The sequence below is a fragment of the Hermetia illucens genome, chromosome 3 (genome assembly GCF_905115235.1).
Source record: "Hermetia illucens chromosome 3, iHerIll2.2.curated.20191125, whole genome shotgun sequence".
Lineage (NCBI taxonomy): Eukaryota > Metazoa > Arthropoda > Insecta > Diptera > Stratiomyidae > Hermetia > Hermetia illucens.
In genome coordinates this window covers 64,707,846-64,717,643 of record NC_051851.1, presented here as the reverse complement: position 1 = coordinate 64,717,643, position 9,798 = coordinate 64,707,846, and positions in this window count along the sequence as shown.

The following is a 9,798-nucleotide window of genomic DNA, read 5'->3' as shown; positions in this document are numbered from 1 at the left end:
GCATAAATTACAGAGCAAGTTCTGTCCGACCAACCGCCGCCAGCAGCAAATAGAGGTCCAACAATTAGTTACACTAAGAAGAACACAATTTGTAAATATTCAAGAGATAGAATTCTCCGCTTTCCACATATTTGACTTGTAATTTAATAATGAAGCTCATAAATAGCATAAAATAGTGTTATTTCATTTTGCTCGTAAACTTTTCAAATAAATTCTGAATAATACAAAATGGCATTCCAGAAACCATTTCGAACTTTCTACGGACCAGCACCGGGAGAAATGTGCCAGGAAAAGGGCGTATGGCCAGTGAAAAATTAATAAATTCAAGTAGTTGTAGGCCGCAAAGGCCTAATTTGTGTGGAGTTATAACAATCGCCCGGTCATTTGTATGATCTAAACTGTGGAAGTGATAATAAAAGACATCAATTCCACTCACCTTAGCACTGGGATAAATGGGCGACCGTGCCTGTGTTCGTATCTCTGCGCCCTTTGGTTATTATAATTTTGATTGCTAGTTGGCTGCTCCGTTGTTTCTTCTGGTTGAGAAAGAAAACAGCGAGGCCTTTACGTTCAACGTCTTGTTCCTTTGCATAAGAAGACGTGGCGGAACAATCTGGCCGGTTTCTGAGTACGAAACGTATCATAAAACGGATATTAATTAGCCGTATAACACCTTCCGATCTATTTGAATGGTGCCGACAAGAGTGAGGGCTCTCCGTCGTTCTGTTTGGGTGTGAATTTATTCCAATCGAGACAGTTGGAACCACCTATGTATGCATGTTTATATAGATATGCACATATGTAACTAAATAATAAGAGGGTTTGTTGTTAAAAGATAATGAGAACTGATGGGAACAGACAGGGTGGCTACCTCATCGCAGATGAGTTCAGTCAATAATTTTCTTTAGTAGTAATTGCTCACAAAAAAGTCATCCATTTTGCTAGGATCAACTGCAATCAACGTCAGAAATCAATTATAGACGAATCCGATTGTCAGTTTTCTATTCAGTTATTTGGATGGCAACGGACCAAACATTCTACTTAATAAAATCGGAATCGTTTAGTTAGGGGTTGTTTCTTCCAGCTCACCGAATGAAACTTCTCAGTTTCAAATGGTTAAGTCCTTAATACGATTTAATTTAATTAACCTTTTTTTAACCAAATTAGTGAATAAGATTAGGTGTTCAATTGGGAGTTTTCTCAACGCCTGCAATGAAAACTCATCAATCATAAGGGAATCAACTACTAACAGCGAAATCAGTTGAGCTTTTTTAACATCCTAATATTTTTTTATTAAGCATTTATCGGAAGGTCACGGTTCAAATCTCACTGGCGGCAGTGGAATTTGTATCGTGATTTGATATCAGACACCAGTCGACTCAGCTGTGAATGAGTACCTGAGTCAAATCAGGGTAATAATCTCGGTCGAGCGCAATCGCAGATTTTACCTAATACTAGCACTAAGTACCAAGCATTTAGGCTCGGACGATCCTACCTACTTAAAAACTAAAGGGACACTCGTGCTACTGGGCGGTGGCAGGTCAATGGGAGAATCCGTCTAGGACTCCCTACAACATCGAACATGTATGCAGAATGGTGAACATGGTTTGAACCAGATTGTGTGAAAGCCCAAGGACATCCAGGGAAGCCATGCGGGATTTGGGTACAATACCTGTAGCTGACAATATTATGCGAACTACAAACACCCACTCGAGATGCCAAATTTCTTTGATTTCCCGAGCCAATGGCTCATAGTTCACATTCTTATCCACGTATTTCCGTTCATTATATGCGCGGAGCGACCCGTCTTGTCAACTAACAGTACGTCAGGCTTGTTATGTAGGGTATGGCGATCAGTCAGAACTTGCTGTTCCCAATACATGCTGTAAGCAGAACTATCAAGTACTGCTTTCGGCTCATATCGGTAAACCGGGCATGTTCCCGTGATCAGCTAAATGCTTGTACGCAAGTTTTTGATGAATAACCTTATACAGCATTATGCCTGGTGATGTATTGCACCGGTGCCATAACAGTACAGCCAGAAATGAGATGATCCAATGTTTCTAACGCTGAACCACACATTCTGCACTGGTCGTTCTCCACCCGTTCTTTCATGATGAGTTTTTTATAAGCTCGGGTGGCGACCCCCCTCCGTCTCAGCAAACAGCTCGCCAATACACAGCCACCTGTTCGACAAATGCAAATCGACAATCGTTTACCATACATTGCCTTCGACTTCCATTCATCGATCCGCTCTTGGTCCGACTTCACCCCACTCAGAGGATTGAAAGATCGATCCTTCAAGTTAAGTGGAGTCAATCCACAGTCTGCCTTACATACAGCCGCATGCAAGGGACTCGCCTGCTCTTTGCTGTAAAAATAACCGCGTAGCGAATCGACTTGGCGATGATGTGTAATTAACTTAAATGGGTAAGAGGATCAGACGATCAACCTAAGTGGACGACAACGACCTTGAGGGCAGAGCTATCCCAGAAACCTAAAAAAAATTGGCGAAATTGACCATGTAGGTCCACCCGCAAAGATTGAAGCTCCATCAAAGTGCTCGGTCGACATGTTCTTGCACGCCTCTGTGCTAGCCAGGCTCTGGAATGTGGGGTTAGGGGGGGGGAGGTCCTTTGAGCGCTTTGATCCCCCAAGCATCGGAATAGACACGTTAATTTTGTGGTAATGACACGTTAATTTGGAGTAATGAATTATTATTATTTATTTATTAATTAATGTATATCAACTTTAATCAATTGAATCTAATTGTGCAAACATTTATTTAATTAATTTTCGGTTCATGCAAAACAATTATATATTCTTTTATATATTTTTTTGAATATTAATATAGCGAGGCATGGTCGACAGCTGGCTGGAGACTAACTCGAGCCCGGTTCCCACGGTTTACTGCTTCCAAAGCCATGCAAATCAGATGCTGACGTCATAATTACCCGGAATAATTGACATTCGCGTGGAATATTAAAGTCACATTTATGAAGAATCTATTTATCTGCAGCCCTTTTTAAGGTTTTGTGTAAAACACTTATGTGAAATCTAATCTTCGAGAGATGTCCCATTCCGGTATCTGCTCAAAAAATTTACCAATAGTATATTATCAACTTTTAGGAATAGACTAAAAAACTCCCCTTAAGTTCATCCTAAGTGTACTAAATTTTGCACCGACATAGAGGACAGCCTCGTACATACGCATGCCAGGTTCATGAAAATCGAACTATTAGTGGGAAAGTTATAGCAGTTCAAACTTATCAATTTCGTGCTAATTAACAGCATTCTAAGCCATACAAATAAGATGCTGACGTCATAATTAACGAGAATAATTGAAATTCGAGTGAAATATTAAAATTCCATTCAAGAAGAATCTAATTCTCCCTAGCCCTTTTTTATATTTTATATTTCAGTTCACAAGCGGGGTGGCTCGTGATGATCGGTTTCGTCATTTTATTTTATCAAATGCCTGATCAGGATGTAATCGCGATACCTTTAAATCCCCATCCAGCGTATCAAGCCACCATTGTTTAGGCCGGCTTTTTGGTTGCTTACCATTGCTTTCGATGTTCTGATCAATACTGGTTGTTGAATTCTCGTTAGCGTGAATTACGTGACCACACCATCGAAAACGCCTCTCTTGCAGTTTTTCCACGATTGATGCAAACCCATATCGATCGCGGATATTCTCATTTCAGACGTAATCGAAACGTGTCACGCCACCAGTGCAATGCAACATCTTCGTACCCATTACCGCAAGACGCCGTTAATTGTCCTTTATAGTCGGTCAACACTCAGAACTATAGAGAGTGGCAGACGGACCACATTGCAGTAAATTTTAGATTTCGGACGTGCGCTGACTTGTTTATGGATGGAGGTGGAAATCCAAAATCCGAAGTGTAGCAGCTATTTCAAAACCGATTTGATAGAAGTAGAACTGAGCGATTACCGGGTACGGGCTTAAGGTACACCGCCCAGGAGGTAGTCGCTTTATGCCCTTACGAAAACTTGGAGCGTTATGTAAATAGTGTACTTATAAATAATTGGCATCAATCCCTTGTACGAATGAATTTGTATTTGTTGTAACCGTACTTTGTTCGTAATTAAGAGTAATAAATGTCTTCTTATCCGAAAGAGGATTTTTCAAATAATTTTTGTTCAAATTCTCAATACGACGTTTCTCACATCTGCGGAAACTCTAGCTCTGAAAGCAATAAATCGATCATTATGAAACTTGGAGGAATGATTCTCTACAAAATAATCACCAGCACCATTGGCGATGAAATCGTATTTATAAGGAAGCTTTTTTGTGTGTTTACTGAATAAAATGGTGAAAATTGAAATATTTTTTTGAAAACCTGCAAAATTTTCGATTTTGATTATTACCAGCTTTAAACCTTTTCCATCATCATCATCAACGGCGCAACAACCGGTATCCGGTATCCCGGTTTTGTGCCGAGGTCCACCAATTCGATATCCTAAAAGCTATCGTCCTGACCTACGCATGGCTCCATCTTAGGCAGGGTCTGCTTCGTCTTCTTTTTCTACCATAGATACGGATTAAGTGACCCACCCACTATTGAGCCGGATTTTATCCACAACCAGACGGTCATGGTATCGTTCATAGATTTCGTCATTGTGTAGGCTACGGAATCGTCCATTCTCATGTAGAGGGCCAAAAATTCTTCTGAGGATTCTTCTCTCGAACGCGGCCAAGAGTTCGCAATTTTTCTTGCTAAGAACCCTAGTCTTCGAGGAATACATGAGGACTGGCAAGATAATAGTCTTGTACAGTAAGAGCTTTGACCCTATAGTGAGACGTCTCGAGTGGCACAGTTTTTGTAAGTTGAAATAGAGTCTGTTGGCGGCCAACAACCGTGCGCGGATTTCATCACCGTAGCTGTTATCGGTTGTGATTTTCGACCCTAGATAGGAGAAATTATCAACAGTCTCAAAGTTGTAGTCTCCTGTCTTTATTCTTCCCTATTGACCAGTTCAGTTTGATGTTGTTGGTTGGTTGTTTTTCGGTGCTGACGTTCCCATCATATATTTTGTCTTGCCGTCATTGATGTGCAGCCCAGGATCTCGCGCCGCCTGCTCGATCTGGGTGAAAGCAGTTTGTACGTTTCGGGTTGCTCTTCCTATGATGTCGATAGCGTCAACATAGGCCAGTAGTTGGGTGGACTTAAAGAGGATCGTACCTCTCGCATTTACCTCAGCATCACGGATCGCTTTCTCGAGGGCCAGGTTAAAGAGGACGCATGATAGGGCATCCCCTTTTCGTACATCGTTGTTGATGTCGAATGGTCTTGAGAGTGACCCAGCTGATTTTATCTGGCCTCGCACATTGGCCAGGGTCAGCCTAGTTAGTCTCATCAATTTCGTCGAGATACCGAATTCTCTCATGGCCGTGTAGAGTTTTACCCTGGCTCTGTGATCATAGGCGGCTTTAAAATCGATGAATAGATGGTGCAACTGATGTCCATATTCCAATAGTTTTTCCATCGCTTGCCTGGAGTGATTCCTCTTTGGTATGAGCCACTGATGTTCTGAGCGTATCAGGGGCTATCCGGCCTAGCAAGGTAGGGGAGAATATCTTATAGATGGTACTCAGCAACGTGATACCTCTATAATTTCTGCACTATGTGATATCTCTCTTTTTATGTATGAGACAGTTGACAGGCATTGATTCGCTGCCCCATACCTTGAGCATTGGTCGCCCATATTTAACCAATTCGGCTGTAATTCCATCGGCTTCTGACGAGTTATGATTTTTAAGCCGATCGGTTGCGCGGACTGTTTCTCCTAAACTTGGTGATGGCAGTATTTGTCCGTCGTCTTCAGTTGGGAAATCAGATTTCCCTCTTTGTCTTGACAGGGCGAACATCGAGGTGTAAGGCTTCATCCTGCTGACTAGTTGGTGAAACTTGCGCACCTGATGCGGTCGCTCCCTGTACTTTTCGAGTTCACAGACTTGCTGGTTCTCCCAGGCTTCCTATTTCTGTCTGTGAAGTCACTTCTCCGCTCGCCGGAGTTCGAGATAAGTCTCCGCACTTCCCCGCGTTCTTTGAGAATGCAACATTACTCGGTATGTAGCATTCTTCCGTTCTTTAGCTACTTTACATTCATCGTCAAACCAGACGTTCCGACTCTTTTTGTGGCTGGGGCCAAGTATTTTAGTGGCCGTATTTATGATAACGTTCTTCAGGTGATTGTAACGATCAAGTGTTGGTGCTTCAACTCCAGGATCTCTGTTGACTGCGGTTATTGTGGCATGCATTTCCCTCTTATAGGTGTTACGGAGGGCTGTGTTGTGGATGGCATCAGTGTTAACTCTCACCTGATTGTCAGAGGGTATTCTGGGTGGTGTTGTTATTCGAGCTCGGAGTACCATGCCAACGAGATAGTGATCCGAGTCTATATTGCCACCCCCCCCTATGTGTTCGGACATTCATCAAGGCTGAGAGGTGGTGGCGTTCGATCAACACGTGGTCAATTTGGTTGAAAGTGGTCCCGTCTGGAGAGGTCTACGTATGTTTATGGACCCCTTTCCGCGCAAACCAGGTACTTCCAAAAACCATTTCGTGCGAGATACTGCTAATTAAATAATCCGCAAACCGTTATCATTTGTATTTTTATGTAAGCTATGGGAGCCATCGCATCGCCTGAATACGAGCTCCTTCCCCACTTGGCTGTTAAAATCCCTAAGTATGATTTTGATATGATATCTGGGACAGGCTTCGAGGGTTCATTCTACTGCCTCGTCGAAGGTGTCCTTCTCCGACTCTGCAGTCTCCTCTTTAGAGGCGTGAACGTTAATGAGGCTTATGTTTCTAGATTTACCTCGCAAGCGCAGAGTGCATAGCCTTTCGCTTATGTTTTCACAGCCGATAGCAGCAGGTTTCATTTTTTGGCTAACTAAGAAACCTACTTCGAGCGCATGGTTTACTTGATGGCCGCTATAATATATGGTGTAGTGACTCTTCTCCAGGAACCCGATCTCTGTCCAACGCGACTCCTGCCCTATATTGAGACTAGTTAGCGGCTAGCTGCGCAATGTGCGCAAATCGTTATTACTTTCTCGTTGCCGGGTTTGTCGTTGTAAAATCCATCCAGTCCGAGGCTCCTGTTGTGTAAGAAAATCTTAAAAGGTATGTGAAAAAGGACCTTCTAATGTCGTTTCCCCCTTTAATTGTTAATTCAATGTAAGGCTTATAATTTGCCTTCCAGTTAGCAGAAATTATTAAAAATGATATAAATCAATAACAAACTTTTTGAATGCATCAATTTTTGTCCGGGAATGCGTATGTACTTATGTAAGTACACAGGTTTGAAAATCATTGTACTTGGTCAAGAATTTGCAATAAACCTATAGGGAAAAAAAATCTGAACATCCCATCCTACTGCAAAGGAAATCCTTCGTTCGGCAAACAGCAGGACACTAGCAATTCTAAAAGTGGCATGTAATAACACCTCCAGGTCTGCTATTGGAGAGCTGTTACTAGAAATGAATTATTCAAATGGAAAATCTGAACCGTGATGTCTACCGAAATGAGTTCTAAGAGTGACCATCAAAACGAGATTACCCTCAGATACCATCTCCCGTTCTCTCACTTGGCTGTAGTGTTTTAAGATGCGATCACTGTTGATTACTTTTCAAACTCCAAACTCCTATATTGAGTTTTTAGTGAGCGCTAACAGAAACCTTAGTCTGAGCACATCTTAGTTAAGTGGTTTCATCGACACCTCGACTTTCTTTCGCTTTAGTTTATTACCGCTCCGCCGCCCGACTCGGCGGCTTGGCGAGTATAAATTGACTCCCTGGGTGGTTATAATACCCAAAGCATCTGTTCATGCTGATCATTGAATCATTAATCAGCGTGGAATATTATTATTCAGTGACACTTTCAACACTTTGTGCGAAGCAATTATTTAGACTATGTCTTGAGCACATCACGAAGGACCATTTATCACGTCGCAGGGTAGGAAAGACGAGCACAAAGATCATACACTAGGAAATTAGCATTGTGCTATGGCGGTTGGGAGTATCACAGTTAGAGATTGATTTTGAGTTTGAAGACTAGCCGCGGCGGCGGCGGCTTTCTTTTCTACGAAGAAATTCCCACAATTGAGTTTTAGAAAACTAGTGGTATCGAAATGAATCAATGCTAATTTTTCTGATTGTGAACTAAAGACTGACCAATTGCTTTATTGATTTTTTGCAGCCAAAAGTTGCGCTTCTCATAGAATTATATGAAGAATGGAACTATGGAACTGACTAGCCGCAGGAACCTGTTGTTTCTGGGAGGTCTTGGTGAATTATGAATGTTAGCCAAATGAGTATTGTGAGTCTGTGAATAGTATTGACTTTAACGGCTACACTTTTTTCCGCTCTTTATTTGATGTATTATTTCAATAGTCACAAAACCGTATATGTTTTCTTGGGCAAATCCGGGACCAACTTTTCTAGAAAAGCCTTGTTTAAGATTACCCAGCCCAAACTGATTGAATACTTTCCCTGCATATATTATTATAATCATCATTCTATTTGATATTTATTTGGATGGCAAAATATCCAGGAACTACAATCTCTGAAAATGGAGGACCAGAGCAGTATAGGCGACGTTAACACCTTAAACAGTGCCAAAGTGATAACTTAAAATCAAAGACGGGATGGATTGGCTTCAACCGGAAGGTGGACGCTTCAGGTATGAAAGGTTTTGTGTATTTCTTTTATAAAGACATTTGAGTGTGCATTTGTCCCATTAGTACATAGCACGTTCTATACGGATATATTATGTGAGAATATCCACAATCAGCAAGCGGCACCTTTGGCCTAATATAACTTTGTTAGAAATAGTGCGACGTCCACTTTTACAAAATATAGTGGTGCTCGAATGAACTTAAGGGGGTTTAGCAGCGAATTACTAAAAATTATAGTAATATACTATTATTAACTTTATTTGAAAAGATATCGAGGTATTTCGGAGCCTAGACACCATAAAGTGGTAGCCTTCTGATTTTTTTCAGATTTTTCGACTGGGTATTTTCTGAGAAAGAGAAAATGAGAGAAATGATTATCATGGCGCAGGGTAACTCTCTCCAGACAACATTGTGTGTTGAAGAGCGCTGGCAGCTAGAGTCGTGTTGGGCATTAAGTTCGGGCTCTTCTTATTGCGACGAAGATTGAACTCGACCGGCGGAGGGACCGGATTTCGTAGGGTTCCCTGAACTAATAATTCCCCTCCTCCCCTCCCTTCCCGTTGGTGAAAGGGATTCCCTGACCTGATGGCTCTCAAAATCAGGAGAGCGGGAGGACTAGCCCGAAGTCATGTGTCAAATGGTTCCAAGCTAGTTCTCTGATAAGAAGGAGGTGTTTAGTTTATAGTTGGATAGCGTACCCGCATTCACCTACCCTACTCCCGAAAAAAAAAACACAAGGATGCATAACACTCATGCTTATCAAAATTAATAATGTTACCCTAACATATGTCAAATCCATCACCTTTTAGGTAGGATTATAACGGGGACGTGTTCGGTCAAAGACCACTTGCATTCCATTATTCCTAAAAGCGTAAAGGCAGGCGGGTTTATTAATTTTTCAACTGTTTTTTCTTAGAGTCTCACACCCCGTAAAGCTGTCAATTTCTATAGATCTATGGTAAGGCCTATTGCAGAGTATACCGCTACGCCCACTATGAATCCGTCATATTCACCCATTGCACCAAATTTTTGCCTTGGCCAAGGAGCCGCCTTTCCGTTTCAGCAACCAAAGAACTTCTTCAATTA